General features: G+C 40.5%; 1 protein-coding gene across 2 annotated transcripts in view; it reads right to left on the bottom strand.

Moving 5' to 3' along the window:
- The window catches only part of PACRG (PARK2 co-regulated), a 538,852-nt gene that overhangs the window by 179,378 nt on the left and 347,455 nt on the right, over window positions 1-12,019 (bottom strand). The gene's annotated exons all lie outside the window — the stretch shown is intronic.

Genomic DNA, 12,019 nt, shown 5'->3' with positions numbered 1-12,019 from the left:
GTTGCAAAAATCTTTACCTAAAAGCAGTATTATACAGAAGACTATAATATGTTTAAAAAAACAAAAACAAAAACAAAAGTAGAACTACTTGGATGAAGAGGAGGAGGAAGAAGAGGCAGAATTCTGCCTTGCACTTAGTAGGTGCTTCAATGCTGAGTGAGAGATTGTATCTCTGCCCCACCTTCTTGGCTAAGTGTGTTAACTTGCCTTGTATCCCATTAATCCACGGTGACCCTCTTTGTGACGTGAAGCTGGCAGGTCTGAGGGCTCTCCTACTCTAAGTCTAAGAGGATCCTTTGGGAGTTAAAATGCCTCACCCCGACGGAGCCACTGACAGTGGTCATTTCATACACTGAAGATAAATTAGCTAAGAACATATGATCCCAACCACGTCGCACATGCTCGGTTTATTTTCAGGGCTGATGTGCAGTGGAAAAAAGGGAGATTCGTTAAGACTTGTGGAATGATACAGCTGATGCTTCTGGAAGGCCAGTGGGAGTTGCAACACAGCTGAACTTCTTTCCAGAAATAGTTGGATTTGCAGTCAGTCCCCACTATGGTTTTCCCTCTTATCTTATTTCACATAATTCATCCCAGAGCCACACAAAACATAGCCTCCGCCCCTAAAACTCTACCTATTCGAGAGGCGATTTCAAATCACACTTCAAAAAAGGAATGTATATTTTTCTCATGCCGTGACTGGGAAAACTAATGCTCTGCAAAATGTGTCTTGCTTGGAAAGGAATCCAGAGGCTGAACTGACATCAGAAACGATGAACATTTGGTCTTTCAAATGTAGAAGTAGAAAATGAATGGACCCAGACATTTTATCTGAACTACAAGCCCCCAAATACAATCCCAACATTTAAAGCTGTAAAACAAACAAACAACAACAACAAAAATACATAAAATAATGTTGAAATTACAATTAAAAGAGAAACTTTTTGGGGGGGATTGTTTTCTCAGCCCTCTTTCTGCCTTTGCCCTCCTGTCACTGTAAAGATGTCACAGGAAGTGGCTTTTACACGTTGTTGAGTTGTCCTAACCACCTTCAACAACTTGTCTCTACACAAGATTCACGAACGAGAAGCACAGGTTACAGTCATCTTTCTGTATCTGTTCAGACTTACAGTCTACAAAATATGTAACATTTTAGGTCTTCATTACTCCAAGATGGGTGCAGCTGAGCTGACTCGTGCTCTCAACAGTTCCTACTGGGGCCTCTCTCCCCTCAACAAACACGGTCCAGCTAGAGCAGCTGGGCCCCAGTCACTTGAACACTGTGCCAGGAAAAGCCGATTTCTTTACTATTTACGTAGCACGCAGCAGGTGCCAGGCCATGTCCTGAATGCTTTGCTAAAATTAACTCCATCCTTAAGACAAACCTCTGAGGTAAGTACTACTAATATCCTACGTTCACAGAAAATGGAGGTGCAAGCATATTAAGCAACTTGTTCACACATCTCAGGGCTGTTAAGAGCTGCAGCCGGCATTCGAACCCAGGAGTCTGGCTGCAGAGCTGGCGTCTGCAGTCGTCCCCTCTGCAGCCCTACCAGTCGAATGACAATACTGAGCGTTGGACAGCCCTGGGGTCTGCGTGCAGGGGGGTCATTGCAGTCCCGCTGTGGAGATGTATTTTCCTGCCCACGCCTGAATGAGCCCCTGTAGGGCCTTGGTTAAGCTGGCCCCACAGTTCCAAGGGGAGGACACTTTCCCGGAGTTTCATTCTCTTACAGGCTGTCCTGAGCCTGGCTGAGCTGTCTTTGAGGAAAACCTAGAGAATAAACTGGACTGCTTGAACCTTTCCAAGGGAAGGAAAGAATAGGAGTAGGTCGTTGAAAATATCCTAAAGCTTTATCTGTTCTTAGAGTTTTCCTGAGCCTCTTTGCCAGGGTCTCCGTCTCATGTGTTTGAAAGGAAAGGAGAGGTGACAGGGAACGGAGACTCGGGCTCTGCCCTTGGATGAAATGCCCTTCGAAGCATTAAATCACTAAGCGAATGTGACCCTTGAAGGCAGATTTAACACGGAACTTCTGTTATCTTATTAAGTCAAACAAGTTGAAACCAGATGTCTCCTAAAAAATGGAACATATTTGTTTACAAACAAACATAGTAAGTGACAAGATGTATAGAAAATAAATGTGACACCCTCTGAATTTTTAAAACTAGTTCTTTACTAAGTCAGCGAATGAAATAGGTGAGTTAGACTCAGTCTAAGATGAATAACAATGTTTCTTTAAAGGACTCAGAAATGAGGTTCTATGAATAAAATATAGTTGGCCATGCAGTAACTTTGTTTTTAAAAATATTTTTTGTTTGTTTAAAGAGTAATCATTCACACAAATTAGTAATGTTCTATCACCACACCGTGGAGAGCGGGTCCTCACGTCTCTCAAACCTTCTCTTCCACGTGCCCTGGGATAGGAAACTGGAGTCAGCAACTCAGAGGACAAACCGCACCATTGCCACTGCCGCTTGGGAAGCGGATTTATGTAAAGATAAAACAGATCCAAAGCAGATGAGACACTGCTATTCATGTACCCTTTCATCCAAGAACCTAAAACCGCTCTCCAGACGTCACCCCTAATGGGTAGGTAGGTGGCAAGTATTATTTTCCTCTCCATTGTACGGTGTATAAATACTTTGGCAGCAGCGCCCTCTGAGTAAATAATTACTGTTTTCACCTCTGTTTTTCCCTAATGCACCGAGGCTATATATAATGCCACATAATGAATTACTGACAGAGTCAGGAGCAGTCGCGAGGTTTTCGATGTCCCAGTTAAGACGGGATGCTTAAGCCAGACTTCATCACTCTCAAGGGCTGAGTGCTCTTAACTCTCGTAAGATCATACATGTCGTGTCCATGATCTTGTTTTCCTCTACCCAGTGATTTCAAAGTCTGATTATCTGATTTATGACTCCGTGTAGTGACCTTGCCTCCCTTTTTCACTAGAAACTTTCTTTTGCAATCTCACAACTTCCACTCCTTTCTGATTTCTTGGGAGCCTTCACCGCCAGCCTCCTCCGAGTTGGGGTAGGAAACCGTCCTTCCAGATTTTCCCCCAGGCTGGAGTCGGGTTGCACCAGTCTCTAGGTGGCCTCTGCCCCTGAGCAGTGAGCTGAAGCCACAGCCCAGGTGCCGTCACTAACTCCCACACTCATCCCTGGCACTGGTCACAGGTGTGACTGGGAGTTAGATTGTGATGGTTTGGCAGAGACCCTAAAGGTAATTATAGACAGTGCTGGATGAGTGTTCCCTCAATTCATCCTCCTTTTCCAGAGTTCTGACCTTCCTCTTCCCTCCTTTCCATGCTCTACCTTGACATTCTCACCCAGCTCCTGGGGGAAGCTCTCCCCACTGGGTGACAGGGCGTTGAGATGATGCCGGTCAGGTGGCCGGCATGGAGCGCCTGCCCTCCCAACTTCCTTCTGCGCATGCTCACTGGGGCTGCCCCTGCAGTGCCTGCAGCTCACCCTGTCCAGGACTGAACTCACCACCCGCTTCGCCATAGCTCTCTGTTTCTGAAAATCGCATCACTATCCTAACACCCAGGGTTTTCAGTTATTTTTGAATTATCATCTTCTCTGCACGCCCATACGTAATGAACTCTTCAGCCTCGTTGATTTTCCAAGTGCCACCTCTCAAACGTTCTCCTCCTCTCCACTATCTCTGTGCAAACCTTGAGCCTCTGACCTAAATCATAGACATAGAATAGTGCCATGAGCAAACGTCTACTCTCATTGCTTTCTTTCAACAGACCTTCATTAAGCCACAACTAACATTTTTATTTCCTTTGTACCCAAGCCACTGTTCCTGGCCTCTGTTTTAATAGATCTGAGGAGTTGCAACCAGAAGTGCCGGACACACCTGGAGTTGTCTGGCCTGATGTCTCGTCACTCCAACATACAATATACACACTTCCACCCAGACACGTCAAACCCGTCACGGAGTTTCCCCGTCCTATAGAAGCATGCCTGTATCTCAGGATGGGAGCATGAGCGGCGATTAAGGTCCCAGAGTCAGCCCTTAAGGAAGACCCCCAGTGTCCACAGGCACAGATTGTTTTTCTTCCAACATTGGAATAGATTGTGGTTGGGTTTTGCAGCAGCCAAAGCAGTTTGCTTGCTTTAGGGTGTGGAGACACTGAGGGACCATGATGTAATTATTAACTTTCTCAGCGGTGGATGAACAGCTAAAACTGACAGAGGAACACAGGATTTTTATTTTTTATCTCATGTTTCCCCAGAGTGTGGGCTCAAGGGGAGCATGGAATGTAGAGTGGGTGGAAGGGGCCTGGCCTGCTATCCGGACTTGGGCGAATTTGCAGTAAGTTTATAGCAGCTCTGTGATGACTTCACTATGAAGTTGCACCCTCATCCTGCTTGTATTTATTTTCAACTCAAGTAAGTCAAATCAGTTTGCTTCCTTCAACCCCTGCCCTGTTGTTTTCTCCCTCTTATATAATCTTTCACACAAACTATCCTTCAGGTTAGGGGCGCAGAGGGAACTGTAGGCTAATTCCTCTCATTCATTTCGTCTGTATCCAGTGCAGTAAAAATCAGTTCAGAATTCGTCACTCTTAAGATGCTTTTCTGATTAACTAAGGAACATTTACCACTTAACACAGCATCTAAAGCTTTACCTCCGCACAATTTTAATACCAATGAAAGTATTTTTCCAAGGTCTAGGCTAGTCCCCCGATGCCCCAGGTGAAGGGATTCATACCCTCCACTTGGTCCCACGTCATAGAACCCACCCCATAGAATGAAGTCACAGCCTACATCTCCTTTATTTATGTGTCTCTGGAATCCTGCACAGGTGGGTATTCACTAAGTATTGATTTTATGAGCTACAAGGTTTCTATTTATACATAAGGAATTTGGTTGAGTTATTATTTCAAAGTTTGATTATAATCCTAAAATGTCCATGTCACTGGGAAATCACAGACTACTTTTTAAAGAAGTTTACTTTTTATTTCCTGCTTCATTGAGCTAAAATTGACAAATATAATTTGTATATACTTAAGAGACACAATGTAATGATTACCATAATCAACTAATTAACATACCCACCACCTCACATCATTATCATTTTTTTGTGTGTGTGGTGAGAACACTTGAGATTTACTCTCTTAGCAAATTTCAAATATGCAACACAGCATTATTATCTGTAGTCACCATGCTGTACATTAGATTTCCAGAATTTATTCATCTTATAACTGTAATCTGTACCATTTGACCACCATCTCCCCATTTCTCCTATCACCCAGCCCCTGGAAACCAATATTCCACTCTCTGCTTCTATGAGTTTGACTATTTTAGATTCATCATGTAAGTCAGATCATGCAACATTTTTCTTTCTGTGTCTGGCTTATTTTACTTAGCATAATGTCCTACAGGTTCACTCGTGACTTTGCAAATGACAGGATTTCCTTTTTTTCTAAAACTGAATAATATGCATGTATATATATATATATAAATGATTTAAAGGAAATTTCTTTAATATTACTGGGTTTATGATGAAGTCCTTTGAAAACTTCGAGTAGCTAACCATTAATACCTAAAATGTTTTTTACATAACTTAAAAATCTAGCCAGCCACTTGGATTACCCTCCCTATAACTTTCTTACCCCTGCAATAAAACACTGTAACTGGCTTAAGTTCTAACTATGTTCGGCTATAGTTAATTAGCTATGTCAGTAATGATGCAACCATGAGGGTCATTAAGAAGTTGGTTTCAACTGCTTGCTTGTTTTTAAAACACTTTTTTTGTTGTGGTAAAATGCATATAACATAAAGTTTACATTCTTAACCATTTTTAAATATACAGATCAGTGGTACTAAGTACAATTGCTATGCAACCATCATCACCATCCATTTCCAGAACTCCTTTCATTTTGCAAAACTAAAACTCTGTACTCCTTAAACATGAGCTCCTTATTCTCCCTTTCACCAACCTCTGACCATTCTACTTTCTGTCTCTGTGAATTTGACTGGTCTAGGTAATTTATATAATTATACAGTATTTGTCTTTTTGTGGCTGGCTTACTTATAGCCATCCTACTTTCTTCTCATTACTATTTGCATTGAATATCTTTTTCCACCTTTCCTTTCACTGTCAACCTATTTGAATATGTATTAATAGATCTAAAGTGAGTTTCTCATAGAATGCATAGAATTGGATTATGTTTTCAAATCCATTCTGCCAATCTCCATCTTTTTAATTGGAGAGTTTAGTCCATTTACATTTAAAGTAATTGCTGATAACAAGGGACTTATTTCTGTCATTTTCGCTATTTGTTTTCAATATGTCTTATAGCTTTTTTTGTCCCTCATTTCCTACATTACTGTCTACTTCTGTGTTTAGTTGATTTCTGTGCAGTGAAATATTTTAATTCTCTTTTCATTTCCTTTTGTGTATATTCCACAGCTATTTTATTTGTGGTTACCATGGGTTTAAATTTAACATCCTAATGTTACAAAACTCCAGTGTGAATTTATACCAGCTTAACATCAATGACATGCTCCTATATAGCTTCATCCTCACCTCTTTCAGTTATTGATGTTACAAAATTACATCTTACACATTATGCCCAAAAACATAAACTAGTATTTTTATTCATTAATATCTTAAATAATATAGAAAACAAAATGTGGAGTTACAAACCACAGTTAAAGCAATACTAACTTTTATAATTTCCCATGTATTTATTTCTACATATGGCTTCAAGTTCCTGTCTAGTGTCCTTTCGTTTTTGAAAGTCACTGTAGGACTCTTTTTAGTGTTTCTGGCAGGGCAGGCCTAATGATAACAAACCTCCTCAGCTTTTGTTTATCTGGGAATGTCTTAATTTCTCCTTTGCTTTTGAAGCACAGTTTTGCTGGCTCTTGGATTCTTGGTTGACAGTTTTTTTTTTCTTTCAGCCTGTTGACTATATCAGCCCAATGTCTTCCAGCCTACATAGTTTCTGATGAGAAGTCAGCTGTTAATCTTAGGAGGATTCCTTATACATGATGAGTCATTTCTCTCTTGCTGCTTTCAAAATTCTCTCTTTGTCTGATTATAATTTGTCTTGACGTGAGTTTCTTTCAGTTCATTCCATTCAGAATTTTTTGTGGTTCTTGGCTGTTTATAGTGATGTCTTTCATCAGATTTGGGCAGTCCTCAGCCATTATTTCTTTGAATAACCTCCATGCCCCTTTCTCTCTCTCTTCTCCTTCTTAGAATCCCACGATGCACATGTTGGTCTACTTTATGGTCTGTTAGGCTATACTTGCTTTTCTTTGTTCTCTCTCTTCTCAGATTCTATAATGTATTGTCCTATCTTTAAGTTCATTAATGCTATTTCTGCCTTCTCGAATCTGCCTTTGAATCCCTCTAGTGAATTTTTCATTTTAATTGTTGTAATTTTCAGCTCCAGAGCTTCCTTTTTGGTTTCTTTTTAGGTTTTCTCTTTATTTATATTTCCATTTTGTTCATACATTGTTTTCTTGACTTTCTCCACATCTTCTTTTAGTTCTATGAACATGTTTTAGACAGTCGGTTTAAAGTCTTTGGATAGCAAGTATGCTATCTGGTTTTTCTCAAGGATAGGTTCTGTTGGTTTATTTTTTCCTTTGAATGGCCAATACTGTCCTGTTTCTTTATATGTTTTGTGATTTTCTAGAAAACTGGATATTTGATCTAATAACATAATAACTCTGGAAATCAGACAATCCCTTTCCCCAGGGTTTTTTGTTGTCGTTGTTTATTTTTCAACTGTTTTAGGTCATGTCTGTGCTGGTGATTGGTGTGAGGTGTAAACTTAAGGTCTTCTCAGGTCTTCTTGAAGCCTGTGCCTTTCCTTGGGCATGCACAGTGACTTTCCAGATGCCTCTGTACACATGGTTGCTTTTAAATGTCCTAGATTTTAAATATCTCATTTCCAAAAGGGGAAAAAGAGAAAAATGAAGGGGAAGCAAAGGAAAAGAAAAAAAGAAAAGGGTGCTGGCCATGTAAATCCCCTGGAAATTTCTTCAGCCAGAGGGGGAGGGGCTTGCAACAGTGGAGGGAGGGATGCCACAATGGCTGCTCCCCATGTTTCTTCAGCTCAGAGATCAGAGCAGCAAACCACAATCAGAACACAGATCCCCAGTTTTTGGAGGACAGTGTTCTTTTGCCCACTGGGGCTCCCATACGCTGTGCGCATGCTGCTCCAGGCATAGGTGCATACCTGCCTGCCACTGGGCTGGGGGAGGGATAGCTGCTACCCTGCTACCAGCTGAAACAACCAAAATTAAATACAATTTACCTTCTAAGCCTTTCCCTGAAAGTTGGCATCCTTAGAATAGACTCCAGAGTTCAAAAATGCTCAGACAGATTCTGCCAGTGCAATTGTCAGGTCAGGAGCCAAATTCCTGATGCTTCCTGCTCCACCATCTTCCCCAAATCTTCTCCCCCAACTGCTTGCTTTGTAAAACTCAATGAATTTAATAATTTGACACAAATATCACCTAAATAAGTCAAACTAAGTGAAAACCCAGATTATCGGAAAATAAAATTAGGGTGTAAAAATTCCCTTAAAATTCAGAATATGATTCATTTCCTAAATGAGTGTCCTTCAGGTATTTAAATATATGATTCAATTTGTTAAAATTCGATTTACACAATATGTGCCAGGAACATGTTTATTAGATAAACTGAGATACACCCAAGCTTGCGAGCATGTTCCCCAAAGTGAATTGGTTAATATGCTTAGAATAAAAATAAAAAGAACAAGAGCAATGCTTAGCATGAAATCTTCTCACAGATTATTTCACAGAAACATAGATATTGCATTAAAGAATACAAAATCACAGGAATGTTCTATAACAATGAAACATTAAGACAACCATCAGTTTTCTGGCACCGAACACAAATGGGTTTCAAAGAGAGGGGGGTTAAGGAAAAAACAAAACAGAAACACCTCCTTGAATGCACTTAATTAGGCACTTCAAAACCAGAGCAGAAACGTTCCTATCAGTTCTAAGTTTATGCAGTTATAAAGCTTAAAGGTTGAATATTATTTTGCCCCAGGCACTTCAACTAGCTATGTGGATGTTGTTTGTATAAATGCCTCATTATGTATAAAAGCAGCAGGAACACCCTGTATTTACCTTGCATTTCTGTAAAGGAACTCATTATCAGTAGCATCTACTTCAATGTGCCTCACCCTCCGGTATGGAAATCTCATTGATTTTGCCAGTGTTTACAAGGGGATCATAAAATCCAGAAACTATTGATTCCTGCAGCTCAGGTATGAGATGGGGCCCGGCAATTGGGATTAATAACAGTGGGGGAAGGAGGGAGTCCTGGGGTTATCTGCAGTGGAAACCAGGTCTTTCTGTTCTTGGGCAGGTTCCAGAGTAAAAGGCTCTACATGCAATGGATGTTGAGAAGTGATGAGAATGAATTGCTTGACTATAAATGACAACTTGCTCTGAGGTTGAAAAGAAGTAAAACAGATGTGAGAAGAGGAAAGAGAATCCTCATCCCAGGGAAGATCCACCAGGAAGAGGGAGGAGCTGTTTGAATTTGACCTATTTGAGGACATGGGAGCGTTTACCTTTCCCACTTGCTAGCTGAAGAAATACAGACAGCAAGACTGACTTGCCTACGGTCATACAAGCCACCACGACGGAGCAGTAACTGAACCTGCTTCTCCTAAGCAGCTATACCATGGCCCTTTCTAGAGGCTGTACTTCCTTCGTTTTCTGTACCTCGGTCAGCTGGTTTCCTGCCAACACAGCACGTGGGACGGACTGAGCATCAAAGTGCTGCTGCGGTGTCTACCCAGTGGCTGCTTCAATAGATTGTTAGAGACAGGTAAACTGAATGTTTGGTATCCACCTGCCCCCACTACCCCCAACACATATCCCCAAGTTATTCTGGCTCTCTAAGGAACTCTGCGGTGAAGACAGCAATGTGGCCACTGGAAGTCTCGGCAAGAGCAAAGCAGCCTGGGGTGTGTTCTCCTGCCTTGCCCGAGGTTCTTTAGATACTGCATAGAGGCACTCAGTGCTCGGCCCCACGTGGAGGGAGTGCTCAGTTACTGTTGGCTATCGTCATCACCATCATAATCGACGCTTTGAACTTAAAAGAGTGTGTAATTATATGGTAATATTTGTTCTCTTATTTGTTGAAATTCACTATTCTATATTTGGTGCTTAGCACAGTGCTTGACTTGCATAAGATAGCATAAATTATGGAATAAACAAATGAATGAATAGCTTTTTCTATGACATGTGCGTTAGAAGAGGAGGGATAATTCTACCCGCAGCAGGTGTCAGGGAGCTAATTCTTCCCAGACTGGCTGCATAGCTCCACCCATGAGGTGGAACAATGGCCTAGAAGCCTTCAGTAGACATTACTGTGCTTCCTCTGCCCTTTCTTGGTCTGAATCTGTGAAGACAGACGACTACTTTTTTTTTCTGGATTTCTTTCCATAAACTCTGACCAGTGCCTAATCTCTCCACAATAGAAATCTCAGTGGTCGTGCTTCATCTTGTGACTTTCCTGCCATTTCTGTGAAACTGATATTCATCACTCATTTGCCTCCAATCATCCAATCACATACTTGATTTTGTATATTGGGCCCCAATCTCCTTCTCAATTTCAATGTGGAGGAGGCAGATTCTTCTTGAACAGGTTCTACAGAACCGCAGAGAAAGTAACCATGCAAATTGTTAACAAAGTGAAGAATTTTTTTAAAAATTAGAAATCTTTCTTGTTCATTCAATTGACATATTTGCTATTTCTTCTTTTAAAAAAATGTCATTTGTCCCAAGAGCACATGTGCTGCGTCTTCAAAGCATTGAAAGGGGGAGGTGCTTAGGAAGTTGGATTTTCTCTTTCTCATGAACTAGGATAATGTCAAGAGATTATAAAGAGAGAAATATTTAAAAAGAAAGAAAAGAAATTCACAAACTACTACCACATTCTTGTCCAGCATTCTTTTACCCTGGTGACTATGTGTCCCTAGAATTGCAGGGAGGTTTTCCAATTTGGGATGGAACAACAAATGTGATTTTTGCTGCATGGAGAACAAGGAAGGATTTACTGTAATAGACAAGGTGTGATGCTAATGCCCTGAACTGGCGCAGTGCCGTAGGGACAGCTGGCAATAGTGGAGTGGAAATAAAGTTGTAAATGAAAAAGTAGTAACATTGGTAAGTGATTGAATTTTGAGGTGCAAGGGAAAAATATTGAAAGATTACTCCACTGGATTCATTTAAAATGTCTGTTTGAGAAACCTCACGTATAATCGCAGATTTTCTTTGACAATATGAAACAATGTCACTGAATCCAGCTAGCTATGCTATACCCTGTTCAATAAAATGATAGTAAACAAAAGGGTAGAAAACAATCAAGATGTCAGCATGCCTGCTGAAGTGTTCACACATTGTTCTGCCAAGGTGATACTTTGCTTTTGGGCCAGAACAATAATCCAAGTTTCATTCTGTGGAGATGAGGGACCTACATTTACGAAGTGTGTATGGATGAATTTGGCTTCAAATGGTATCACTTATGCCAAACCTAAAACTTAGATAAGAGAGGACCATCAATAATTGTTAATTTTTATACACATTTTAAGGAAAGCAATATTCCTATATAACTAGGATATAGCATAATTTGAAATGCAAACTTATAGAAGAAGAAACAACCAAATTTGAAACAATGTGTTAGGATTTTGGAGAAATTTATAGGGAGCAAAAGACACAAAGAGAAACAAAGCACATCAAATAAATGTTGCCTTGAAATGTCAACATAAGGATGTAACTGAGTCTTAGTACATTTAGAATCCAACAAAGAAAAGGTATACCTTGTTCAAAATCAATAAATAATAATAATAAAAAAAGGATGCACAAGAAGAACATACACTAAGAAACCTGTGGAAGCCCATGAAGTAAAGAGAGGCCTGAATAGAAAGAGAACATTTGAGTGAGAACTACCCAAGGCCCAGAGAGCCAAATGAAGACCCAAGTGGAAAAGTTGTAGGAA

The sequence above is a fragment of the Propithecus coquereli genome, unplaced genomic scaffold, assembly GCF_000956105.1.
Source record: "Propithecus coquereli isolate 6110/MARCELLA unplaced genomic scaffold, Pcoq_1.0 Scaffold25, whole genome shotgun sequence".
NCBI classification, from domain to species: Eukaryota; Metazoa; Chordata; class Mammalia; order Primates; family Indriidae; genus Propithecus; species Propithecus coquereli.
The sequence above is the reverse complement of the archived record's forward strand: the minus strand, read 5'-3'. Positions and strand labels throughout refer to the sequence as shown.